The 27,814-nt window shown below is 40.0% G+C and overlaps 1 long non-coding RNA gene across 1 annotated transcript in view; it reads right to left on the bottom strand.

Moving 5' to 3' along the window:
* Positions 1 to 11,461: 11,461 nt before the first annotated feature.
* The window catches only part of LOC140677498 (uncharacterized), a 129,818-nt gene continuing 113,465 nt past the window's right edge, over positions 11,462 to 27,814 (bottom strand). Inside the window, exons 2-3 of the long non-coding RNA XR_012049280.1 lie at positions 13,548 to 13,642; positions 11,462 to 11,686 (exon numbers count right to left, since the gene is read on the bottom strand). This is a non-coding gene — a long non-coding RNA (uncharacterized lncRNA). The remainder of the gene's footprint in view (positions 11,687 to 13,547; positions 13,643 to 27,814) is intronic.

A 27,814-nucleotide genomic window follows, 5' to 3' on the forward strand; every position in this document is an offset into this window, starting at 1 on the left:
TAAAATTCCATTCTGTTTTTTGTGAGCTGGTCTGTCATAACGTTTTTAGAACTCTATCGGACATTGGGACTTTTGGTGTTAGTGTTCCTGGAAAAAAGGGACCCAAACACATATACTGTACAGCAGGTTTTTACAGCTAAATGTGTACACATAATTTTACATACATACACTTTGGCCCCCCAGACACATTTTCTTTCTCTCAATGTGGCCCCCGAGTCGAAATATTTTCCCAGCTCTGTTTTATACCATGGTCTAGAGAAGGAGTGTCAAACGTACGGCTCGCGGGCCGGATCAGGCCCGTGAACAGGTTTTATGAGTTTTATGAGTTTGCTGAGTATAAAAATGAGCCAAAATGTGTTTGAATGAAAGAAACCGCTGTTCTAAATGTGCCCACTAGATGTCACAATAGCAATTATTTGCAGATGATGCTGCATATGTAAAAAACAAACAAAAAAACACATGGACATCAAGGAAAATGAGCAAACTACATAAATAACATCCTGTAATTTGAGTTTAATATTATTTTTTTTATCTCGATAGAATGAAAATGAACACCAATGAGTTGACTGATGATCATTATCACATAATTTATTCAGAAAGAATAATGTGAATAATATGTTCTATTTTTTAACAAAGAAAACAATCTGAAGTTGTCTTTATTTTTAAGTTATCGTGCCGTGATTTTACCAGTCCGACCCACTTGGGAATACATTTTTCTCCATGCGGCACTGGTCTAGATTGTAAACATTAAAAAAAAAACTACTTGTGTCATTTACCGTAACGTGTCTTGTTTATTACCGACTCGCTCAAGTAGTTATGATGAGGTCACCACAATTGTAGAAACACCGGCAATGAATGAATGAATTAATGAAATAAGTTTATTACGGTCATATAATCAACCATCAACCATTTTGTGTGACCTGTTTAACAGTACAGAGTATACATATTTAACAATCATACACATTTACACACAAAAAGAAAAGAAAAGAAAAATAATGCAGGAAAAAGGAATAGGCTGAAGCCAAAGCTTATATTTGCCTATCTTATACATTCTCTGAAAATTAGATTGCCCGGAACATCAACGTTAAAAAAAAATCAATGGGATGAAAGTAATTGTTACTATATTTTATGATTTTCCATTATTTCACCTTTCAAGGTTTTCTTAAATCTTAACAAAGAAGTACATGTCTTCAGCTTATCACTGAGCTTGTTTCACCATTTAACTCCTAAAACTGAAATATATTTGTGTTGTACATTCGTTCTTACTTTACCTATTTCAAAAATGAATATCCCCCGTGAATTATAGTTTTCTCCTCTCAATTGAAATAACCTAAGAATACAAGCTGGAAGGCTGTTGTTCTTTACTCCAAACACAATTTCCATTGTTTTTAAAAAAAAACACAATATCTGAACATTTTAACACATTAGAACTTATAAATAATGGATTGGTATGTTCATAGTAGCACGTTTTGTGTATTATTCTAATGACACTTTTTTGAAGTTTAATTAATGGGTCTATGTTTGTTCTATAAACATTTCCCCAAACTGCAAGACAATGTGTTAAATATGGAAAAATAAAAGAATGATATAACATATGTAGACTATTCTTATTCAGTCATACTTTATAAAGAATAGCAATGGATTTGGATAGGTTTCCCTTTATATATTCAATATGCGGTTTCCAACATAATTTATGATCAATTATTATTCCCAAGAATTTAGTTTCATATACTCTATCAATTTGCACTACATCATACTTGCCAACCTTGAGACCTCCGATTTCGGGAGGTGGGGGGTGGGGGGTGGAGAGGTGTGTTCGGGGATGGGGCGGGGGCGTGGTTGGGGGCGTGACTAAGAGGGGAGGAGTATATTTACAGCTAGAATTTACTGAGAGTCAAGTATTTCTATATATATATATATATATATATATATATATATATATATATATATATATATATATATATATATATATATATATATATAAGAAATACTTGACTTTCAGTGAATTCTAGCTATATATATATATATTTCTTTTATTATATATATATAGACTATATATATATATATTTTATTATATCTTTATATATATATATATATATATATATATATATATATATATATATATATATATACTGTATATATATAATATATATATATATATATATATATATATATATATATATATATATATATATATATATATATATATAAAAGAAATACTTGACTTTCAGTGAATTCTAGCTATATATATATATATATATATATATATATATATATATATATATATATATATATATATATATATATATATAACCGGTCAATCTTTGCTTCCTGATAGTCCACTACTTCTTCCCGGAGGCTATCCAGGTCCAATCGCAGCTGCGGCTTGGAATTTAAAAGCGTATTTCTTTATCTTACTCGTCGTCGGCGTCGCCACGGCTGTATCTTCCTCGTTCTTCTGCTTCGTCTCCTCGTTGTGTGCGCAGTTGTGCACTGCACTCTCTAAAAGCTGTAGATGTTATTGTCACATATACATGTACAGTAGATGGCAGTATTGTCCTGTTTTAGAGTGTCACAACATTGCTGTTTACGGCAGACGAACTGCTTTACGGTAGACAAAAACATGACTGCTGTTGTTGTGTGCTTTTACGCGCTGGGAGGACGTTAATGAAACTGCCTAACAATAAACCCACATAAGAAACCAAGAACTCGCCCTCGATCATTCTACAGTTATAACGTGATTGGGCAGGCACGCTGTTTATATTGTGGGAAAGCGGACGTGAAAACAGGCTCACTAAGGTCCGCCTGAATTTCGGGAGATTTTCGGGAGAAAATTTGTCCCGGGAGGTTTTCGGGAGAGGCGCTGAATTTCGTGAGTCTCCTGAAAAATCCCGGAGGGTTGGCAAGTATGCACGACATTTAATTGTAATTTTGCTTCACAATTTGTCCTTGCACCACTAAACACCATAAATGTAGTTTTCTTATCATTTAATGATAATAATAATAATAAACCTATTGCAGGAATACTTTGTAAATGCAGCATTTTAGTACTAGGTCTCTCGTGATGAGAGCCCTTGTAAACACCTCTGATGCTTTATGAGCCACTTCTCAGCAAAGGCTTCATCTCCTGATCAAATCTACACTTCACTGCAATATTCCTGCAAACGGCGAGGGAAGGAAATGTCAGCTGATGTGCAGGAAGACCCTGGAGCTCGCCTCGCCATTGGCTGGGCGTTGCTCCATATATGGACACTTCCAAAAGGGGGCTGGTGAAGGATTCTGGGAAAGTGTGTGACAGCAACAAAACATCTCAGATAATCACTGCTGCAGCTGCTATTGCTGCTGCTGATGCTGTTCCTGGTCTGATGGGCGTGGACCAATCACGGGCAGATGCATAATCGTGGGTTTCCTGGAAGTGCTGAGCAATACCACCTCTGGATGTGGAGGGATGCTCTTAGGTCACATTCACTGGTGCAATATTACACATCATTCCTGGCCTATTAGACGGTGTCCATTATACATCATTACAACACAGAGCCATAATTGCTCTCTGGGTAATGAGTTGACATGATCAATTTGCATATATCGGTGTGATTGACTGTGCTATTAGGGAAATTAAGAATTGATATGCATATAGCTGACTCACACTTGGAGAAATATGTATGGTAGTTTAACCAGCAGAGGGCAGCAGAGGATAGCCCAACAGTGCTGAAATATTTTTTTTTTCTGGAACATGATACAACACTAGTAACCTGGGACTATTCATCATTAGCTACTGGCGAAGTGGTGTCAAACTCCATTTAGATCAGTGGGGCCACATGGAGAAAAATCTACTCCCAAGTGGGCCGGACTGATAAAGTTAGGGTACGATAACTTAAGAATAAAGACAACTTCGGATTGTTTTCTTTGTTTAAAAATAGAACAAGCACATTCTGAAAATGTACAAATCATAATGTTGTTGTTGTTTTTTACACTTGCATGTTTCGGTTAATAGTATTCTACCTTTATTGCCGTTATTTATACTTTCTGAATAAATGATGTGATAATGTTCATCAGTCAACTCATTGGTGTTAATTTTCATTCTATCGAATAAAAAAATAATATAAAAATCTAATTACAGGATGTTATTTATGTAGTTTGATAATTTTCCTCGACTGGTGCACTAACATCATGTGGTTTATTTTTTTTTACATATGTAGCATCATCTACATAGATACAAAGAATTGCTATTGCGACATCTAGTGGACACATTTAGAACAGCAGTTTCTTTCATTCAAAAATGTTGCCTCATTTTTATACTGAGCAAACCCTTCCCACGGGCCGGATAAAACCTGCTCGCTTTCCTTTTAGCAACACTCAGTAAAAGTTTTGGAACTGAGGAGACCAATTTTTGAGGCTTTTCAGGTGGAATTCTGTCCCATTCTTGCTTGATGTACAGCTTAAGTTGTTCAACAGTCCAGGGTCTGCGTTGTGGTATTTTAGGCTTCATAATGCGCCACACATTTTCAATAGGAGACAGGTCTGGACTACAGGCAGGCCAGTCTAGTACCTGCACTCTTTAACGATTAAGCCACGCTGTTGTAACACGTGGCTTGCTGAAATAAGCAGGGGCGTCCATGAAAAAGACCTTGCTTGGATGGCAACAAATGTTGCCCCAAAAGCTGTATGTACTATTCAGCATTAATGGTGCTTTCACAGATGTGTAAGTTACCAGAGGTGGGTAGAGTAGCCAGAAATTGTACTCAAGTAAGAGTACTGTTACTTTAGAGATTTATTACTCAAGTAAAAGTAAGGAGTAGTCACCCAAATATTTACTTGAGTAAAAGTAAAAAGTATGTTGTGAAAAAACTACTCAAGTACTGAGTAACTGATGAGTAACATACACACTCATATCATATATATATATATATATATATATATATATATATATATATATATATATATATATATATATATATATATATACATACATACATACATATACATTGATATACACAGTATATAATTTATAAGTATTTATTTTGCTGTTTTTGTTTACATGTTAAAGGTGTTTTAATGAATATACATGCATGTTTAACATATAGATTCCTTTCTTTAATGAAGACTAGAATATAAGTTGGTGTATTACCTGATTCTGATGACTTGCGTTGATTGTAATCAGACAGTAGTGCTGATAACGTCCACGTTTTCAAATGGAGGAGAAGAAAAGTTCCTCCTTTCTGTCTAATACCACATGAAAGTGGTGGGTTTTTGGCATCCTATTTGTCCAGCTTCCATATTCGTTTTTATACACTTTACAAGAAATATATTGGTGTCAAACTCCGTAGCTTGCTAGCTTGTTTACGCTGGCTTTCGGAGACTCTTGTTTTGAAAGCGCAGGCGCGATGGCGCGGCACTTTTATTGTGAAGACAGGAACGTCCTCATGTGCGGTCAGTCTTGAGGCTTTTGACGGTACGGTTGAAATAAAACAAGTATCTTTTTTCCTTCACACTTTTGATTGATTGATTGGAACTTTTATTAGTAGATTGCACAGTACAGTACACATTCCGTACAATTGACCACTAAATGGTAACACCCCAATAAGTTTTTCAACTTGTTTAAGTCAGGTCATGTGACCACATGGCTCTGTTTGATTGGTCCAACGTCACCAGTGACTGCATCTGATTGGTGGAACGAAGTGAAACGTCACCAGTAAGGCAGGCACTTTGAAGGTCTGTCTGACAGACCAAAACAAACAAAGCGTGCATTAACAGATCGATAAAAATTAGTAGCGAGTAGCGAGCTGAATGTAGATAAAAGTAGCGGAGTAAAAGTAGCGTTCCTTCTCTATAAATATACTCAAGTAAAAGTAAAAGTATGTTGCATTAAAACTACTCTTAGAAGTACAATTTATCCCAAAAGTTACTCAAGTAGATGTAACGGAGTAAATGTAGCGCGTTACTACCCACCTCTGTAAGTTACCCATGTCTTGGGCACTAATACACCCCCATACCATCACAGATGCTGGCTTTTGAACTTTGCGCCTATGACAATCCGGATGGTTCTTTTCCTTTTTGTTCCAGAGAACACGACTTCCACAGTTTCCAAAAACAATTTTAAATGTGGATTCGTCAGACCACAGAACACTTTTCCACTTAGCAACAGTCCATCTTAGATTAACTTGGACCCAGCAAAGCCGGCGGCGTTTCTGGGCGTTGTTGATAAATGGCATTTGCTTCGCATAGTAGAGTTTTAACTTGCACTTACAGATGTAGCGACGAACTGTAGTTAGTGACTGTGGTTTTCTGAAGTGTTCCTGAGCCCATGTGGTGATATCCTTTACACACTGATGTCAGTTTTTGATGCAGTACCGCCTGAGGGACCGAAGGTAACAGGCATTCAATGTTGGTTTTCAGCGTTGCTGCTTACGTGCAGTGATTTCTCCAGATTTTCTGAACCTTTTGATGATATTACGAACCGTATATGGTGAAATCCCTCAATTCCTTGCAATAGCTGGTTGAAAAATGTTGTTCTTAAACATCCTTGTTTGTGAATGACTGAGCATTTCATGAAAGCTGCTTTTATACCCAATCATGGCACCCACTTGTTCCCAATTAGCCTGTTCTCCTGTGGGATGTTCCAAATAAGTGTTTGATGAGCATTCTTCAACTTCCTCAGTCTTTTTTGCCACTTGTGCCAGCTTTTTTGAAACATGTTGCAGGCATCAAATTCCAAACGAGCTAATATTTGCAAAAAAAAACAATGTTTTCCAGTTTGAACATTAAGTATCTTGTCTTTGCAGTCTATTCAATTGAATATAGGTTGAAAAGGATTTGCAAATCCTTGTATTCTGTTTTAATTTACGATTTACACAACATGCCAACTTCACTGATTTTGGGGTTTTGTATTTTCTATTCCAAGTATTGAGCATTTCGATAATCAGCATTTTTTTTTCTGCATATAAATTAAAACAGAGACGCTAAATGGATTGCACGCCTTTCACTTAAGAGACGCAATCCACTTTTGAACACGTTTAAGTAGATCAGCTTTGCGTGTGCAATCAAGTTTGCACGTGTTTTAGTAAACACAAACCTTTAGTAGACCAGGCCCTAGGTACCAACAAATAGGGTACAAAAAGTTAGTGTAACAGGTCCAGCATGAGTTTGCTGTTTTACTGCAAAATAGTACTAGTGGTGAGTATTTACCGCCAAATGGAAGCAAGTTAAGCATTATATAAAAATCATAATATTTCACTTAAAAGGCGCTCAGAGTAAAGTGTATAGAAGTACTGTATATAGTAACGTGTTTAAGTATTCAATTCCCTGCAAATGTGTTTCACAATCAGAGGGAGGCGATGGATTAGACATTGGTGTGCAAATTACTGCGAGCAGAGATGATAATAACGCTAAAAACCTGATTAATTGTATTCTTTAGAGAATTGTCCACGTTGTTGTTTGCCTTAATGCAGGAGTGTCAAAGGTAAGGCCCGAACAGGTTTTATCCGGCCCGCGGGATGAGTTTGCTAAGTATAAAAATGCGCCGCAATTTTCTAATGAAAGAAACTGCTGTTCTAAATGTGTCCACTAGATGTCGCAATAGCAATTCTTTGTAAACGATCAAACTACATAAATAACAACCTGTAATTAGATTTTTATATTATTTTTTCATCTTGATAGATTGCAAATTAACACCAATGAGTTGACTGATGAACATTATCACATAATGTATTCAGAAAGTAACGACACATAAAGATAGAATACTTTAAACCGTAAGTGTAAAAAAAAAAAAAAAAAACATTATAATTTGTAGATTTTCAGAATGTGCTTGTTCTATTTTTTTAACAAAGAAAACAATCTGAAGTTGTCTTTATTTTTAAGTTATCGTGCCGTGATTTTACCAGTCCGGCCCACTTGGCAGTACATTTTTCTTCATGTGGCCCCCGATCTAAAATGAGTTTGACACCCCTGCCTTAACCTCTAAAGGCCTTAGTGGCCACATACGTGGACAGCACCTTTTAGCTCTTATTTCTAAAATTGTGTAAACTACTGAATTGGGGTCTTATGCCGACATATGGACACTTATACTGCTATCTGGTGGTGTCAGAAGAGTATGACATACAATGGAATTTGGAAAAAAAAAAAGTGTAAAAATAAAAAATGTGAATGTCACTACACATGAAGTACACGTTTGTGTACTTATGGACTAAGTACATCATATAAAAAGATGATTTTGAGTTTTTATTCTAATTAGGGTCCAATAAGCCCAAATAGCAAAAAGAAATTAAAAAAACATGTAAACAAACAGCTTGGGCCTTAAGAGGTTAATGTGATGCATCGATCAAAACTGTTGTAATGTTGCACACACTGACTTAACGTTGCGAGGCGTCATGCATTCGAATGAAAAACCCGAAAGCAGCCATGTAAGAGCTGCAGGAATGAGGTCAGAGGTGAAGCCGAGACGAGGCAGGATGAATTTATCATGTCACATGCCATCACACGACCGAAAAGCACACAGGCTGCTGATATGCTGTGTGTTCTGCGGCTGCATTCTTCAGACAGGAGGGAGGAATGGGGCAAGAGGTGGGGGCCCGGGGACCTTATGAGGGTCATGTGGTGCGCTGGAATGCAGCGGTGGAACGCGGAGAGGCAGGCGTGCTTTACGGGGACGTCACTGCCTTTGCTGTCTTGCAGCCCATGTTTGACTTGAACTTCGGTCCTCTCAGGAGCTTCACTTGAATGTGACGTGGGTGCTATTATGTAACCGACCATAAAACTATCCAGTGTCTCTTTGATGCCAAACACTGTGGGTGGCCCCAAAGTGTTCACAAGACTGCATATATTTGTGTTTATTACCTAGGTTTTCTACCCATATGCACAAAAGAGTGAACATTTAGCAAAATATGCATTTGATTGTGATGCCCGTGCTATTATTTGCAGACTTAAAACTGATTTGCAAAGCACTGCATGAATTGGCTCCAGAATCCTCTGGCAGAGTTCATCAGCCAAAGAAAAACAGCCGTGAGCGTGTGACTCGAGGCTCTGTCAGAGGTGACTGTTATATTCCTCTGCGCGGGAGCACTTTCTGTAAGTCGGCCTGGTCAGTAATGAGTGCAAATGTGTGGAACTAGGTACCCTTGTGTGGTGTTCGGGTCTGTGGGACCCGTTTTCATTTTTTATTAAAAGAAAAATAATACAATTAATGAATTTTTCAAACAGAGACTCACTGACTTTGGCTCATTTTCTGTGAAGAACATATATCAGAATACATATTTAATGACCACACACCATACACCACCCCTACACATTTCTATTACATATAAGATGTCCGGGTCCACTGGACCTAATAGAAGTGTGAAAATTGATGTTCTGTGTACCACACACACACACACACACATGCACGCATGCACACAGCAGGCCTAGACAGGAGGAGGACAGAGTGTAGGTACACAGAACATCAGAGGGTCAAATGTGCGAGAAAATGAGAGCAGACATTGTTGACAAACAATGTTGCAACCTTGTGTGGGAACCGCAGGTGCAGAAACACAAAAGAAGACTCCCTGCGGGATGCAGAAACTGGCAGAGAAATTTTCCCTGCAACGTTCATATTGTCGTTACTCAGCCAGCGTTTGTGGGTCTGACGGACCCGTTTGCATTTTGTGGCTTTTAATGCCTCACAATCAATCACTTTTATGTGAGATGAGTTTGCTAAGTATAAAAACGAGCCAAAATTTTTGAATGAAAGAAACTGCTGTTCTAAATTTGTGTCCACTAGATGTCGCAATAGCATTTCTTTGTATCTTTGTAGTTTATGGTACATATGTAAAAAAAATAAATCACATGCGAGTTCATCAGTCGAGGAAAATCAGCAAACTACATAAATAACATCCTGTAATTTGATTTTTATATAATTTTTTTATCTAGATAGATTGAAAATTAACACCAAATGAGTTGACTGATGAGCATTATCACATCATTTATTCAGAAAGTATAAAAAAACAAAAAAACATTTTGATTTGTACATTTTCAGAATGTGCTTGTTCTATTTTTTAACAAAGAAAACAATCTAAAGTTGTGTTTATTTTTAAGTTATCGTGCCGTGATTTTACCAGTCCGGCCCACTTGGGAGTACCGTATTTTTCGGACTATAAGTCGCAGTTTTTTCATTGTTTGGCCGGGGGTGCGACTTATACTCAGGAGCGACTTATGTGTGAAATTATTAACACATTACCGTAAAATATCAAATAATATTTTTTAGCTCATTCACGTAAGAGACTAGACGTATAAGATTTCATGGGATTTAGCGATTAGGAGTGACAGATTGTTTGGTAAACGTATCGCATGTTCTATATGTTATAGTTATTTGAATGACTCTTACCATAATATGTTACGTTAAAATACCAGGCACGTTCTCAGTTGGTTATTTATGCGTCATATAACGTACACTTATTCAGCCTGTTGTTCACTATTCTATATTTATTTTAAATTGCCTTTCAAATGTCTAGTCTTGGTGTTGGGTTTTATCAAATAAATTTCCCCAAAAAGTGCGACTTATACTCAAGTGCGACTTATATATGTTTTTTTCCTTCTTTATCATGCATTTTTTGGCAGGTGCGACTTATACTCCAGTGCGACTTATACTCCGAAAAATACGGTATATTTTTTTCTATGTGGCCCCCGATCGAAAATGAGCTTGACACCCCTGCTTTACGTTGATCACCACGGAATGTGGGATCATAGCGTCGATTTTTTTCTTTATGTGTTTTTTGCTCCTTAAAATTAATCTAGCAGTAATTTCCCTTAATATCAATTAGCTTTTGAGTAATCGGTAGATAACTAATTGTACTTGGAACGCCCTTTTATCATCGCTAGACTGGATATGCCGCCCTCTCTTGGTGTGACGTCATCTACAGAAATGTCCTCCACATAGACAGTGTGGATAAAGACTTTGTATTCGTTTTTGTCACCCTACACCATATATGTATACATGTATTTTAACATGTATGTTCTTGTGTTTGGATCCTTCCAGACGCATGAATGAGCTGCTGGTGTGATGGTCCACAACCTCCTTGCAGCAAGCACCGTCAGCGCGCTAAAAATAGTTTCTTTTGTCTATATATTGCGATTCTGTATAGCAGAGAAAGTGTTACGTACAATAGATGTGTGCTTCTAGTGTAACAACATTGCACACAGGTTGGAGAGCATGATAACATGAATGCGGATGATAACAAATTGCTAGTAGAACACGCAAAAAGTGTCATTTAAATAAGGCGGCCTGCGCCTCTTTTCAATTGCTGGGTTGCAACTTTAGGTGGAGGGCAAGAGTCCTACGAGGCGACTGTTTATCTGCATGCATCATGTAACGGTACAGTGGAGAAGGAGATGGCACTGAGACAGGTATGTCGCTTAGCCTTAGGCATGTTTATTAATACAAGAGTATGAAGTGTGCAACTCGCCAAAATATGTGGTGTGCGATTAACTTGAGAGTGTTACCGGCAGGTGTTGAAGCTGCGTGTTGGGAAGAATGCGGAAGTCCAGAGAGGGCAAAGCAGGCTCGGAAGTCTGTGGGCGTGCGAGAGGTCGAGGGCTAGACATGTGGCGTCAATGTCCGTGGGCAGGCGAAAGGTCGAGATCCGGGAAGGCAGCAAGAAGTCCAGGGGAAGTCCGGGGAGACGAGACACACAGCTTGAATCCAGAAGACAGAGAGGAGCTGCGGGATGACGATACAGGACAAGACACAATGAGCACAGAGAAGGGGAAACACAGAGAGCCTAGTGGTTAGAGTTTCCGCCCTGAGATCGGTAGGTTGTGAGTTTAAACCCGGCCGAGTCATACCAAAGACTATAAAAATGGGACCCATTACCTCCCTGCTCGGCACTCAGCATCAAGGGTTGGAATTGGGGGTTAAATCACCAACAATGATTCCTGGGCGCGGCCACCACTGCTGCTCACTGCTCCCCTCACCTCCCAGGGGGTGATCAAGGGTGATGGGTCAAATGCAGGGAATAATTTCGCCACACCAAGTGTGTGTGTGACAATCATTGGTACTTTAACTTTTTAAAAATAAGCTAGAGACGTGTGGGCTTACTGTACAATACAGGTAGCTACGTTCTGGCACTGGAACGCAGGACGCGCTGGTCTAAATAGTGAGCGGCGCAAGGGCGCGGCCGCGGCAGGACAGGAACGCCCCTGGGCGCGTCCGGAGGTGCTCTCAGATGAGCGCATTGCAGACTGAGCGGTGGCGGGTGCTTGAGCCGTAACACATCAGTATACACTTGGTCATATTTGGAAAGGTTAAAAGGCAAGAAAACAAGCTATCATGAAAAAATATTGACATGGAATGGAGTGGATTTAAACACTCTTCAAAAAAAAGATGTTAATAATCTAAAGATTTCAATAATTAATCATGACCGAAGACGACTGTTCAAGTTACTGCTTGACTGCACTTTCTTCGACACTTGTGTGGTGTTCGGGTCTGTGGGACCCGTTTCCAATTTTTATTAAAAGAAAAATGATGCAATTAATACATTTTTCAAACTGAGACTCACTGACTTTGGCTCATTTTCTGTGAAGAACATATATCAGAATACATATTTAATGACCACACACCCCCCCTACACATTTCTATTACATAAAAGATGTCCGGGTCCACTGGACCCGGGGCTAATAGAAGTGTGGAAATTGATTTTCTGTGTACCACACACACCCACCCACACACAGACACACACACACAGCAGCCCTAGACAGGAGAAGGACAGAGTGTAGGCACACAGAACATCAAAAGGGTCAAATGTGCGAGACAATGAGAGCAGACAGTGTTGACAAACAATGTTGCAACCTTGTGTGGGAACCACAGGTGCAGAAACACAAAAGAAGAACCTCTGTGGGATACAGAAACTGGCAGAGGAATTTTCCGTGCAACGTTCATATTGTTGTTACTCAGCCAGCGTTTGTGGGTCTGATAGACCCGTTGCATTTTGTGGCTTTTAATGCCTCACAATCAAACACTTTTATGTTAAAAGACTGAACAGATGTTTATTGGGATAAGGTAAACATCTGTTCAGTATTTTAACATAAAAGTGTTTGATTGTGAGGCATTAAAAGCCACAAAAAGCAACGGGTCCATCAAACCCACAAACGCTGGCTGAGTAACAACAATATGAACATTACACAAGGGTTAAAGCAGAAAAGATTGGAGGCACATCGTGTCTTTAAATCTGTAGGCGTCCACAAATTAAACATTGATCGGTGAAAGACAAAGTTGAACATATTTGATTCATTTAACGAGTGTGTGACGATCTGTCACTTAATTTCTGTTTGCTTCCTTGTCTGATGTTTATTTTCTGTCAGCGCTCTCATTTTTTGTTACATTCCCTGCATGTCTCCCTGAGCGCTGTTTCCCCTCACCTGCTGCTGATTGGCAGCCTGGCCACACCTGGTGCTAATCAGCAGGCTGCTAATTATGCCTGCCTCGCCTGCTCCTCAGCACTTGAGCATTGCTTTTATTGAGAACCGTTTTAAGTGCACAACTGCTTCCTTCTCTGTTTAAAAATACATTAAAATCATCTTACCTGCTCTTCGTTCTCCTGGTTCCTGCATCTTGGGGTCACAAATACCGTAGCCATGCAAGTGTGGTCATCCACGCCGAATACAGCACTTGGCTTAGCTGCACAACAACAATTAAGCTTTTAGTTTCTGCTTTGAAATGTGACAAGGAAATTGGACAAACAATCGTGATATTTCTTACTAGGACTTCACATGATGTTAGTTTATTCCCACAATCAGAGGTCTTTGTAGTTATATTTAGCCATAGCAACCATAACATGACTTAAAAGAACACAAACTAATGTGATCTCTTGACCTCACTTAGTTCTGCTCTCAAACACTACTTATAGAGGTAACAATAAACCCAATTGCATCATAGAAAGTTCCTCAAAGAAATAAAATGTGTAAACAAATCATTGCAGACACGAGCGTGGTCCGACTGTATTCGGCAAGATGAGAGTGACATGTTTGAGAGCCAATTTCACTCACTTTATTCCTCTTATGAACCAATTCTTTCAGGATTCGATAGAAACCCTTTCCCGTCTCTCGATTTGAACGCTTGAAACAGAACAGCAAAGCGGCATTCTCAATCCAAACGTTTCGCTTACGAACGCGTCTTCCATTTGACTTTGACTGCCCTCCATGTGCGTTACGCCGCGACGTAGCAAAGCGGACGTGACGTCATATGCAACCCAACAATCAGTAGATGACGTGCAACATGCCAACTAACAAAACACAGCATTTTATAGTTTGCGCGTGCTGTTTAGTTAAAAGTTAAAAGTTAAAGTTAAAGTACCAATGATTGTCACACACACACTAGGTGTGGCGAAATTATTCTCTGCATTTGACCCATCACCCTTGATCACCCCCTGGGAGGTGAGGGGAGCAGTGGGCAGCAGCGGTGGCTGCGCCCGGGAATCATTTTGGTGATTTAACCCCCAATTCCAACCCTTGATGCTGAGTGCCAAGCAGGGAGGTAATGGGTCCCATTTTTATAGTCTTTGGTATGACTCGGCCGGGATTTGAACTCCCAACCTACCGATCTGAGGACGGACACTCTAACCACTAGGCCACTGAGTAGGTATATTAGCATATATATATTAGCACGAGGTATTCGGATCTTAGCAGACTCAAATAATACTACGCAATATGAAATTGTCTCCAGTCTTCTGTAGGTAATATAATATAATATATCAGTATATATCATATACTGTAGATATGTTATGTAAATATTACATACATGTTATATTTTATATTGCTACTACGGTACATTTTAAGTCTACACTGCAAAAACTGAAATCTAAGTAAGATTAAATATCTCAAATAAGGGTGATATTTGCTTAGTTTCTGTCTGATAAGATCATTCTTATCATGAGGCAGATTTTATGTTAGAGTGTTTTACTTGTTTTAAGTGTTTTGGTCCTAAATGATCTCAGTAAGATATTACAGCTTGTTGCTAAGATTTGATGACCTATATTGAGTAAAACATTCTTGAAACTAGAATATCAACTGTTGCAAAGCTGTGTCATCAACACTCACAAGTATAAAACTGCTTTTTCAAAGTAATAATTTCTTATTTCAAGCATGAACAAGAAAAAACATGACTTTGACACATTTGTGTCTCATAATTAAAACAGATGACAGCCAAATTGGACTTTGCGGTTTTATTTTCAATGAAACAAGAGAAAATACGTACTCATATAGTAGTACAGTCGGGCAGTTAATTTTTAAACATTTAACATGTGACATTTCAAACTATTTTGAACAGAAATAGTTCATGCACATTCAGGTAAATTATTCAAAATTACAATAAAAAAAATTTGGCTGCGGGCCAGGCTGTATATATATATATATATATATATATATATATATATATATATATATATATATATATATGTGCATGAACTATTTCATGGTGCGATGATGTCATGTTGTCGATGGGAAAATGCATTTTTAGACAATATGATTTGCCTGAGCGGCTAGTACACTCCGAAAGTAACAAGCGGTTGCCTTGTTGCCTTTCCATAAGAAAAATAAATTAGTTTTTAGTGTAAGTTTGCTGGTTTCAAGAAATGTAATGCCGGGCGCATATCATTATGTCAAGATAATGGCACTAGCATTTACTTAATTTAAGAATATTTTTCAACATATTGAGAAAAAAGGTCTCATTTTTTTTTTATATCAAGAAAAGTGCACTTGTTTTTTGTGAGAATATACTTATTTCAAAGGTATTTTTGGGTTCATTGAGGTTAGCTAATTTTACTTGTTTTGGAAAGTCTTGACAAGCCAAACTTCCTTTTTCTATTGGCAGATAATGTTCCTTAGTTCAAGTAAAATACCCCTCATTTTTGCATTTTTTTTTCTTGTTTTTGAACACTGACTTTTTGCAGTGTGTTTTATACCTGCACTGTCCTTTCCATCCTTACACTTTACATCCTTTGTAACTGAGCTACTGTGTGGATAATTAAAGTTTGTCTAAGTCTGAGTCTAAGTAGGTGACATCAGTCGGCTGATGCAGGCCCGTCCACATGTTGCAGTTAAAAGTGAGCGATCCAAAATGTGCTGAAACTCACCAGAAAAAAAGCCTAAAATCACCACAGTGCATATTTTGGGGGTGATTTTACCAGTAGACATCATTTTTAGGACCACGGCCATGAAATAAGTGCAGTGACGTCGGCATTAAAGAGGACTTTGAAGGGGGCTGAGGCTGACAAGCATGTTTAGAAAATGTGGGCAACATTGGTTGAAAAACTATAAATCATTGATCATTTGTCTAATGCAGTGGATCTCAAAAATGTTTCACCAAGTACCACCAAGTATTCGTTAACAAAAGTATTCATTGAAAACAAGCCAGTGGTGTTATTTAACAAGTACATTCAATATTTTGGCCACTGTAACATTACGCACAGTTTGAACAATAACACTGTGTTTGAATGTACAAAACCCAAAACCAGTGAAGTTGGCACGTTGTGTAAATCATAAATAAAAACAGAATAAAATTACTTGCAAATCATTTTCAACTTATATTCACTTGAATAGACTGCAAAGACAAGATATTTAATGTTCGAACTGAGAAACATATTTTTTTTTGCAAATAATCATTGACTTAGAATTTAATGGGAGAAACACATGGCAAAAAAGTTGGCACAGGGACATTTTTACCACTGTGTTACATGGCCTTTCTTTTATACAACACTCAGTAAACTGAGGAGACCAATTTTTGAAGTGGAATTATTTCCGATTCTTGCTTGATGTACAGCTTAACAGTCCGGGGGTCTCCGTTGTGGTATTTTAGGCTTCATATTGCGCCACACATTTACAATGGGAGACAGGTCTGGACTACAGGAAGGCCAGTCTAGTCCCCACACTATTTTACTATGAAGCCACGCTGTTGTAACACATGGCTTGGCATTGTCTTGCTGAAATAAGCAGGGGCGTCCATGATAACGTTGCTTGTATGGCAACATATGTTGCTCCAAAACCTGTATGTACCTTTCAATATTATTGGTGCCTTCACAGATGTGTAAGTTACCCATGCCTTGGGCACTAATACACCCCCATACCATCACAGATGCTGGCTTTTGAACTTTGCGCCTATAACAACCGAGATGTTTTTTTCCTCTTAGTTCTGGAGGACACGATGCCCACAGTTTCCAAAAACAACTTGAAATGTTGACTGGTCCGACCACAGAACACTTTTACACTTTGCATCAGTCCATCTTAGATGAGCTCGGGCCCAGCAAAGCCGGCGGCGTTTCTGGGTGTTGTGGATTAATGGCTTTCGCTTTGCATGGTAGTGTTTTAACTTTCAATTACAGATGTAGCGACAAACTGTAGTTACTGACAGTGGTTTCCTGAAGTGTTCCTGAGCCCATGTGGTGATATCCTTTACACACTGATGTCGCTTTTTGATGCCGTACCGCCTGAGGGATCGAAGGTCCATATTATCGTCGCTTACGTGCAGTGATTTTCCAGATTCTCTGAACCTTTTGATGATATTACGGACCGTAGATGGTGAAATCCCTTAATCCCTTCCAATAGCTCGTTGAGAAATGTTTCTCTTAAACTGTTCGACAATTTGCTCACGCATTTGTTCACAAAATGGTGACCCTCGCCCCATACTTGTGTCATGTCTGTTGATCATGTTTTTGTTTGGCTATGTTCTGTTCGGTTTTTGGACTCTTTTTAGTTCCTGTTTTCACTCCATTGTTTTTGTCACCTTAGCAACCCATTAGTTTTCACCTGATGTTTTTGGACTCACGCACCTGTTGTCAATCATGTCACTAGTATTTAAGCCTGTCATTTTCTGTTGGTCGTCCTGGCGACATTACCTTCTGTTACCTCTGATACCCATGCTACCCTTGTTACCATAGTTCATGCTGATCGTTTCATGTCACAGTAAGTGTTTTTGTTTCTTGCCCATAGTCTGCCTAAGTGCTAGTTTTTGTTTCATTAGTCAAGTTGTGTCTCCGCGCTTTTTGTTTGTTCTTTTCATAGTAATAATTCAAACATGTATTTACCTTCAAGCCATGTCCAGTCAAGTCCTTTTGCATTCCGGGAAAGAAACCCATTTAGGAAACTGCACCATAGTCCATGTCGTGACAACGTGTTTGTGAATGACTGAGCATTTCATGGAAGCTGCTTTTATACCCAATCATGGCACCCACCTGTTCCCAATTAGCCTGTTCACCCGTGGGATGTTCCGAATAAGTGTTTGATGAGCATTCCTTAACTTTCTCAGTCTTTTTTGCCACTTGTGCCAGCTTTTTTGAAACATGTTGCAGGCATCAAATTCCAAATGCGCTAATATTTGCAAAAAATAACAATGTTTTCCAGTTCGAACGTTAAGTATCTTGTCTTTGCAGTCTATTCAATTGAATATAGGTTGAAAATGATTTGCAAATCTTTGTATTTTTGTTTTTATTTGATATTTACAAAACGTGGCAACTTCACTGGTTTTGGGGTTCGTAGGAAAATATAACACTGTACTTTAATCACGTGCTTCTTTGTCGTGCTACTAGTTAGAGCTTGGTGCATGTACCACAGTTTGAGATTCACTGGTCTAATAACTAACTTTGAGGATTTATGTATTACATGCATGGAGGGATGTCCTGCAAAGCATTTTTTGTCTGGTTGTTCCTCTCCTCTACTTATACACCCACAGGTAATGTTAGTTGGTAAGCATGTTTTCCCTTTTTCATGTAACACAGAGAGATAAGTAAAGCACAGCAAGACATTTTTTTAGGCGAATTGGCACATTTGGGAACAACGCTCCGAGATAACATTGTGAAATTGTGCCGGGAACAGCAGGCCCCGGGGTCAAAAAGGTCCTTTCTGGAACATGGAGCACACATAAGAGATGAGGTTGGGATATCATACATTCGACTTGCTTCGACTTAGATACAAGTGGGACAGAGTTGAATACGGTTAAACAACCTGTTGACACAAAGAGGAATGTTGTCCAATGCTTCATGATATTGAATAACAGCTCGCATTGAGCAGGTGTTTTAGTAAGAGACACTATCATAAATTACCACAATTACCCGTAGTTGCTGGTTATTTACACTGGAGTCAATCATTTGAAAAAATATCATAATATCCCTAGAGCCTGTTAATGAGCATCAAAAGTTTGCTCATCTTTTAAGATGTTCAGGTTTTCATGATGTCATGAAGGATAAACATCCTTCTTCATGGACATGATAACGCCTCTGACCTACCCTCTAGCTAGTTGAGCCTACCCAACAGGCTTCGCTACACATCCTAAAAATGAAGCCAGTTTTTGTGGGTTGTTTGTTTTTTTCTTCAGCTAACTGTTATGATTCGTTGTCCGGATCATAGTTTTTATTTTGGGTTTAGACCACGCCGTGACCTAGTAGTTATCATGTAAGCCAGACAGTCAGGTCGGGATTGGGTTGAAATCTCAGTTTGGACATCTCTGTGTGGAGTTTGCATGTGTGTGGGTTTTCTCCGCGTACTCCGGCTTCCTCTCACATTCCAAAAATATGCTGTGGAGGGGGGCGTGGCCTGCAGACCTGCAGCGAAGCGGGGTGTGCCAGGACCGGCTTCGAGGTCAGCGACAGGTAGATGACCCAGCTGTGAGTGTTTGTCTGATCACCTGTCGCTCTGTTAAAGGCAGCAGTCGGGAAGGAGAGGAGAGAGTTGTTGATGGCTGTTGGTGAAGCACGAGAGAGAAACCATTTGTGTTATTGGGATAAGGTAAACATCTGTTCAGTATTTTAACATAAAAGTGTTTGATTGTGAGGCATTGAAAGCCACAAAATGCAAAGGGTCCGTCAGACCCACAAACGCTGGCTGAGTAACAACAATATGAACATTACACAAGGGTTAGAATAGTGTCATCCTATCACTAAGTCAAACAGCAACCAGGATTGTATCAAACCATTAGAAAATGTTATATTAGGTGCACGTAAGTAGACTCACAAGCGCCAATGCCATAAGCAATTTATTGTTTGTCATTTGCTGCGTCTTTATACCAGTGGTTTCAAACCCACGCTGACTGTCGCCTGGGGAAATACCACTTTTAATGTGCGTTACACGCCCTCCCACTCGTCAATTTGTTTGCACTTTGCTTTTGCCGTTAAGGACATCAACAACATCCCGTCAGTCTGCAAATTCGGGCTAAAACAAACATTTAAAAGGCTAAACTCAAATGTGATGCGGTGTTGCAAATGCATCCCACGGTTCTAACTTCTTATCATTCCGCAGGCTTGCTTTACTAAAAGGTGTGCATGTACTAGCGTGTCTCAAATGAGCAAAATAATGAGCACAATCCATTTAGCGCGTATACAGACTATATGCTGATTATTAGAATATATGCTGATTATTAGAATGCTCCTGTTCGCCCATGCGCGAAACCAGTTTGCAGAGGGCGAGCCTGATGTTGTCCACCTTTGCGGGGTCCATAATAATGGCCAGTCTTTTCTGTTAGGTTGTGGTAAATGTGTGAACCCCAGATGCAGAGATGGAAGGCAGAGAGCGGATTTACAAGGTCTTTAATGCCATAGAGCAGTGTTTTTCAACCACTGTGTGCCATGAGATACAGTTTGGTGTGCCTTAAGAGATTATCTAATTTCATCTCTTTGGGTTAAAAATATTTTTTGCAAACCAGTAATTATAGTCTGCAAATTATGTGTTGTTGTTGAGTGTAGCGGCAGAGTAATCATGTAATACTCTTCCATATCAGTAGGTGGCAGCTGGTAGCTAATTGCTTTGATTGATTAATTGAAACTTTTAATAGTAGATTGCACAGTGAAATACATATTCCGTACAATTGACCACTAAATGTTAACACCCGAATAATTTTTTCAACTTGTTTAAGTCGGGGTCCACTTAAATTGATTCATGATACAGATATATACTATCATCATAATACAGTCATCACACAAGATAATCATCAGAGTATATACATTGAATTATTTACATTATTTACAATCCGGGGTGTGGGTTATGGGGGGGGTTAAGTTTGGTTGATATCAACACTTCAGTCATCAACCTTTGCATCATCAGATAAATGGACATTGGAACATTGTAGGACTGACTTGGTAGGATATGTACAGCAAGTAGTGGACATAGAGAGAGAGATCAGAAAGCATAAGAATAAGTATCTACATTTGATTATTTACATTTGATTATTTACAATCCGGGGAGGTAGGATGTGGAAGGGAGGGTGTTAGTTTAGGGTTGAAGTTGCCTGGAGGTGTTCTTTTAGTGCGGTTTTGAAGGAGGATAGAGATGCCCTTTCTTTTACACCTGTTGGGAGTGCATTCCATATTGATGTGGCTTAAGTCGGAAACAGCGGGAGGCAGTGTGCAGGTAAAAAGGTGCTTAATCCAAAAATAAACAAAAGGTGAGTGCCCCTAAGAAAAGGCATTGAAGCTTAGGGAAGGCTATGCAGAACGAGACTAAAACTGAACTGGCTAAAAAGTCAACAAAAACAGAATGCTGGACGATAGCAAAGACTTACTGCGGAGCAGAGACGGCGTCCACAAAGTACATCCGAACATGACATGACAATCAACAATGTCCCCACAAAGAAGGATAAAAACAACTGAAATATTCTTGATTGCTAAAACAAAGTAGATGCAGGTAATATCGCTCAAAGGAAGACATGAAACTGCTACTGGAAAATACCCCCAAAATAGAAGCGCAAGAAAAGAACTAAAACACTAGAGCTATATTGCTGCATGGTTGGTTATGGTTTAAAGTCATATCCAACAATTGCGACAACAACTTTTTACTGTCAACCGAGTTTTGTTTTTTAAAGATTTCTGCTGGTTGTGTGCAGAAATCTTTAATCAGTTAATCTTTTTCAACTCCAAAAATGTGCCTTGGCTCAAAAAGGTTGAAAAACACTGCCATAGAGCAACAAAAGAATACAAAAGCGTTTTAGCAGTTAACTAAAAGGAGATGGGACCGAAAAACAAGTATAATTAAAGCTGCAAGCAGCGTTGTTCGGGCCCGCGTATTTGGCAGGTGCTAGTCCTAAGTGTCCCAATACTTTTGTCTACTTTTAGTCTGAAGTGTCCCAAGACTTTTGTCTAGTGTACCTACCTTGTCTGCATTGTGTGGGCACGTTGGTGCTTCCTGCTTTTAAGCAGCCATCTTAAAAAAACAGCACCGCAGGAGCATCAGTGCAGCGGGTCTTTGAAGGGTCATAAAATCAAAACCGGAGCAGGTATCACAACTCTTTCACCAACTTTTAATCAGAAGGGTTCAATCTCTCTCCTGTGTTAGTTTGAAGCCGAAACAACAAACGCGCTCAGAGGAGATAATGTTTGAAGAAAGGTGACGGGTTTTTACAAAAATGTTGTGTTGAAGGGGGAATAGCAAACTTCCTGTATATTTTAGCTGGGGGTTGTCAATTTATGAAATGTAGGTCTAAGTGAGACCTACGGAGAGGTTTTCGTTTCATGTCTCTCCGACCTTCCCAGTGGGAGTTACAGGCAGTTTTGTCAGATTATTCATCCGAGGAGCAGTTTTTTGTGCGTTTTATTAAAAAATTGCTGTAGAGCACAATTTTTAGATTTGGGGTTAGGTTTTTTCATTAGATCACAGTTTTAGCCAGTCCTGATGTGTGTGTTCAGTTTGGTGAGTTTTGAAGCATGTTAAGGGGGTCAAATTGCAGCTCAAAGAGGCAAAAGTGACTGTTTTTAGTACTTTTTTGTCTTGAAGGGGGAATTGCCAACTTCCTGTTGATTTTAGCCCGAGGATATACAATTATGAGAACTAGGTCTAAGTCAGACCTACATAGAGGTTTTTGTTTCATGTCTCTCAGACCTTCCTAGTGGGAGTTACAGGCAGGCTAGTTTTTTTTTTCCCTAGGGGGCGCTAGAGCGCAATTTTGAGTTTTGGGGTTGGGTTTTTTTTTGAAAAGGTAATTTTCGCAGGTCCTGATGTGTGGGTCAAATATGGTGAGTTTTGAAGCATATTAAGTGGGTCAAATTACAGTTTGTTGTGGCGGCGGAAGAATAAAGAATAATAAAACGAACGAATAACAATAGGTCCTTATGTCCCATTGCATAAGGACTCCCTGTGGGAGTCCTTTTGCAATGGGCCATTGCGGGCCCTAATAAAAACTAAGAGATATCAAAAAAGTCAGTAAGTCCGGCTGGAAGCGAGGCGAAGCAGCACCAATGCAGGGGAAACGCTGGGATGAAGTGAAGTCAGTCATACAGGAACCGGTGGAGCTGATGTGGGAAACAGCAACAGGAAGGTAGCGTAGTCTGGACGACTGCACTGACGACACTCCCAGCTGCAACCTCTCAGCTTAAGGCCCCTTCTACACCTAACTTTATCCTTGTCCACACACACACAATGGTCGTTTAAGACCCTCTCACCCCCTCCTTCCGCTGGCGCAACGCGACCTAGTACGCATGCGCGGAAAATGCGCACGTCATAGTCACCTCCAGTGTTGCTTTGTGTGCAAGTTATTAAATTTAATTGAACAATATCCAGTGTTGTGGTATTTCAATTACCTGGAATCCAGTGTGCTGTGGGGCCCTATTGTAGTGAATCAAATCAGTCGAGGTACATCAGTCAATCTAGGAATCTAGATATCTGGTCAGGACAGTCCTCACCATACTTGCCAACCTTGAGACCTCCGAATTCGGGAGATGGTGGGGGGTGGGGTGAGGTTGAGGTGGGCGGGGTTTGGTGGTAGCGGGAGTGTATATTGTAGCGTATTGTAGAGTTAGTGCTGCAAGGGATTCTGGGCATTTGTTCTGTTGTGTTTATGTTGTGTCACGGTGCGGATGTTCTCCCGAAATGTGTTTGTCATTCTTGTTTGGTGTGGGTTCACAGTGTGGCGCATATTTGTAACAGTGTTAAAGTTGTTCATACGGCCACCCTCAGTGTGACCTGTATGGCTGTTGATCAAGTATGCCTTGCATTCAGTTGTGTGTGTGAAAAGCCGTAGATATTATGTGACTGGGCCGGCATGCAAAGGCAGTGCCTTTAAGGTTTATTGGCGCTCTGTACTTCTCCCTACGTCCGTTTTAAAAAGTCATACATTTTACTTTTTGAAACCGATACCGATAATTTGGAAACCGATACCGATAATTTCCGATATTACATATATATATATATATATATATATATATATATATATATATATATTAGAGATGCGCGGTTTGCGGACACAACCGCGGAGTCCGCGGATTATCCGCGGATCGGGCGGATGAAATTAAAAAAAATAAGATTTTATCCGCGCGCGGGTCGGGTCGGGTGGATTAATTAGATTTTATTTTTTTTTTTTATTTTTTTTTTTTATTTTTTTTTTTTTGCGGGTGGCAGTTAAACCAATTCGGAAATATATATACATAGTTAAATGTTGTTACCCACATACGAAAAACGAGCAGGCACCTGCTGCATATGCCACAACAGAAGAAAAAAAAAGAAAAGAGATGGACACTTTTACGAGCGGAGAAGGGACGCCTCGCCGGGGTCCGGGACCGAGGCCCCTTCCCCCGAGAGGGCCCCACCGGGAGCCGTAGCTGAGGCGATCCGCGAGAAGGGCCCGACGCACGTCCAGGGTCACTACCGCGCCCACCGCACCGACACCCCGCCTCGTCCGCCTTCACGCGCAGCAGGTAAGCAGCTTACATGCCCGCCACCCCCGTGGCCGGGGGCTCGTAACAGGGGTCACTCCGCGCGCTCCGCCCGCGCAGCTTACCTGCCCGCCACCCCTGTTGCCGGGGGCGCGTAACAGGGGTCACTCCGCGCGCAGTGCGCTCACGAAAGGGGTGGGGCTCACCCTGGTTGATATAGAGAGCAGGACGGTGGCCATGGAAGTCGGAACCCGCTAAGGAGTGTGTAACAACCCACCTGCCGAATCAACTAGCCCTGAAAATGGATGGCGCTGGAGCGTCGGGCCCATATACCCGGCCGTCGCCGGCAGCGAGACGCGCTTGGAGGTGCGCTCAGCGCGGCTCCCATATGATTGCGCACTGGTGTGCGTCTGGGTCGTGACAGCGTGGCACGCGAAAGTCTGTGCTGCATTGGATCAGTCTCCTTTCTTTAACAGGCAAAAGCTTTATAACCTCAGTGAAGCTTGCGCACCAAACACGAAGCAAGGCCATGGTGCAGGAGAACAAAGGACTTCTTTCATTTAAGGTTTGTGATAAACCATCAAACTCATTCGTTAAAAGGACTCTATAGTAATATAAAGCGAATTTTTCTGGACATTATCATGCAAGAAAAGTTTATTTTTGGGACCGCGATCACCGTGTAATGATTTTTAAAGGTTGCATTACATTATTAACTGTCCCATGTGATCAGCCAGTGCGATTGGAAGTCCATGCTCAATTATTGCCTCCGTAAATAAAACTTCGGCATTTATCACATCCAAAGAATCTGTTTGGGCGACGAAAAACGTTGAAAGTTTTCCACTTGTATCGCTAGCAACGGCATTAGACTTGTGTTTTTTTGTCCCAACGTGGTCTTTTACATCGCTAATTCCTCCGTGTCCGATCGAAAAATCTTGTCTGCACAAGGTGCAATTCGTGTAGTTTTCACCCTTTTTTTTTTTTTTAATTAATGAAAAACCCGGAATAGGTTGATGAAAACCGTACGAATTACGGGAAAACCGGAGTAGTCGGCAGGCTCACTAATGCCTTGCATCATCTATATTAGATCGGGCGGATGGCGGGCGGGTGCAGTTCTGATCAAACGTTACATCGGGTGGATGGCGGATGGTTGACGACTTTCTGACGCGGTTGCGGATGAAATAAATTGCCTATCCGCGCATCTCTAATATATATGTATATATATATATATATATATATATATATATATATATATATATATATATATATATATATATATACCGTATTTTTCGGACTATAAGTCGCAGTTTGTTTCATAGTTTGGCCGGGCTCCAGTGCGACTTATATATGTTTTTTTCTTTTTTTATTATGCATTTTCGGCAGGTGCGACTTATACTCCGGTGCGACTTATACTCCGAAAAATACGGTATATATATATATATATATATATATATAAATATATATATATATATATATATATATATATATATATATATATATATATATATATATATATATATATATATATAGTTGTTGTCTTGTACCCACAATTTCCCCCTCTGTCTTTGTTTTTTTTCATTCTGACAATAAAATGTGATTTGTGTCAAAATACTGGGGTCTTTTTAAAGTCAAATTGAATTATACATTCAAGTATTTTACAGCGATTAATTGCTGATATGCTTTATTATGATACATTATTATCGCACAAAGTCCCCAGAAAGAAAGAGTAAAATGTTCCATCATTGGGTGACTTTTATATTTACAAACTGAAGAACATTTTGTGAATTCTTGCAACCTTCGGAGTATATCAGCTTTACAGGCGCCACTGCCTGAATTGTCTGGTGTAAAACTAAGATTACAGGTTGCTCTTGTGTCAATGCACTGCATACGAACGCATTCCCACCGTCGTTTCTGTTTGATATTTCCCCCACAAAGTGTCCCCTGTGCCTTCCATGAGGACAAAACCTGAGCATTGTGACGCATTGTTTAAACCCTGCGGCGATGCTCTCACCTCCTCCTCCTCCTCACAGGAAGTGGGTGGTGTTTACTGACAAAGAGTTAGTGGTACAGTATTTCCCAGGCGCACTTTAACCTGTTTATTAAAAAACAACAACATAGTGTACAGCAACATGACATATGCAAACATGCACAGTGTTGTAGTGCATTGCCAGGCTGGTGTGTGTTATTGCTCACAGATGGTCCAGTTACTGTATGTGCACATGGTGCAGGGAGTATTTAGGTGGGGGGGGGGGGGGCAGGCAGGGGAGCAGGTAAATAAAGAGAACAAAGCCAATAGTGCAGGACATTCTGACCCAGGCTGGGTGAAGAGAATGGAACAAACACTGAAGGAGTATGTGAGTGCGAGTGTGTGAGTGTGTGAGAGTGTGTGATTGCCTTTTGGCCCACATGTCACTGTGCCTGTGCCAGTACTGTCAAAAGTTCACCAGGACACGGGGGGTTGACTTGCAGTATTGCTAGTGTGCACATACAGTACAAAGCGGTACACTTAAAAGAGGGACTTGGAGATCAATAACTATTAGAAGAGCTCTTTGGACTCGTGCTGCTCTTCTCTCTAATGTGATTTATTTCAGTATGGTTCTCACAGACATTTCTTTTCGGCGGGTCACTAAAAGTGTTACCAGCAGCAAAGCAACCCAAGCTACACTATATTGCCAAAAGTGTTTGGCCACCCATCCAAATGATCAGAATCAGGTGTCCTAATCACTTGGCCAGGCCACAGGTGTATAAAATCAAGCACTTAGGCATGGAGACTGTTTCTGCAAACATTTGTGAAAGAAAGGGCGGCTCTCAGGAGCTCAGTGATTTCCAGCGTGGAACTGTCATAGGATGCCACCTGTGCAACAAATCCGGTCGTGAAATTTCCTCCCTACTAAATATTCCAAAGTCAACTGTCGGCTTTATTATAAGAAGTTGGAAGAGTTTGGTTACAGTAGCAACTCAGCCAAGAAGTTGTAGGCCACGTAAACTGAGAGGGTTCAGCGTCTGGTGTGGATGAACTTGACTGGCCTGCACGGAGTCCTGACCTGAACCCGATAGAACACCTTTGGGATGAATTACAACGGAGACTGAGAGCCAGGCCTTCTCGACCAACATCAGTGTGTGACCTCACCAATGCCCTTTTGGAAGAATGGTCGAAAATTCCTATAAACACACTCCGCAACCTTCTGGACAGCCTTCCCAGAAGAGTTGAAACTATAATAGCTATCAAA

This window comes from Nerophis lumbriciformis, linkage group LG33 (assembly GCF_033978685.3).
Source record: "Nerophis lumbriciformis linkage group LG33, RoL_Nlum_v2.1, whole genome shotgun sequence".
Taxonomy (NCBI): Eukaryota; Metazoa; Chordata; class Actinopteri; order Syngnathiformes; family Syngnathidae; genus Nerophis; species Nerophis lumbriciformis.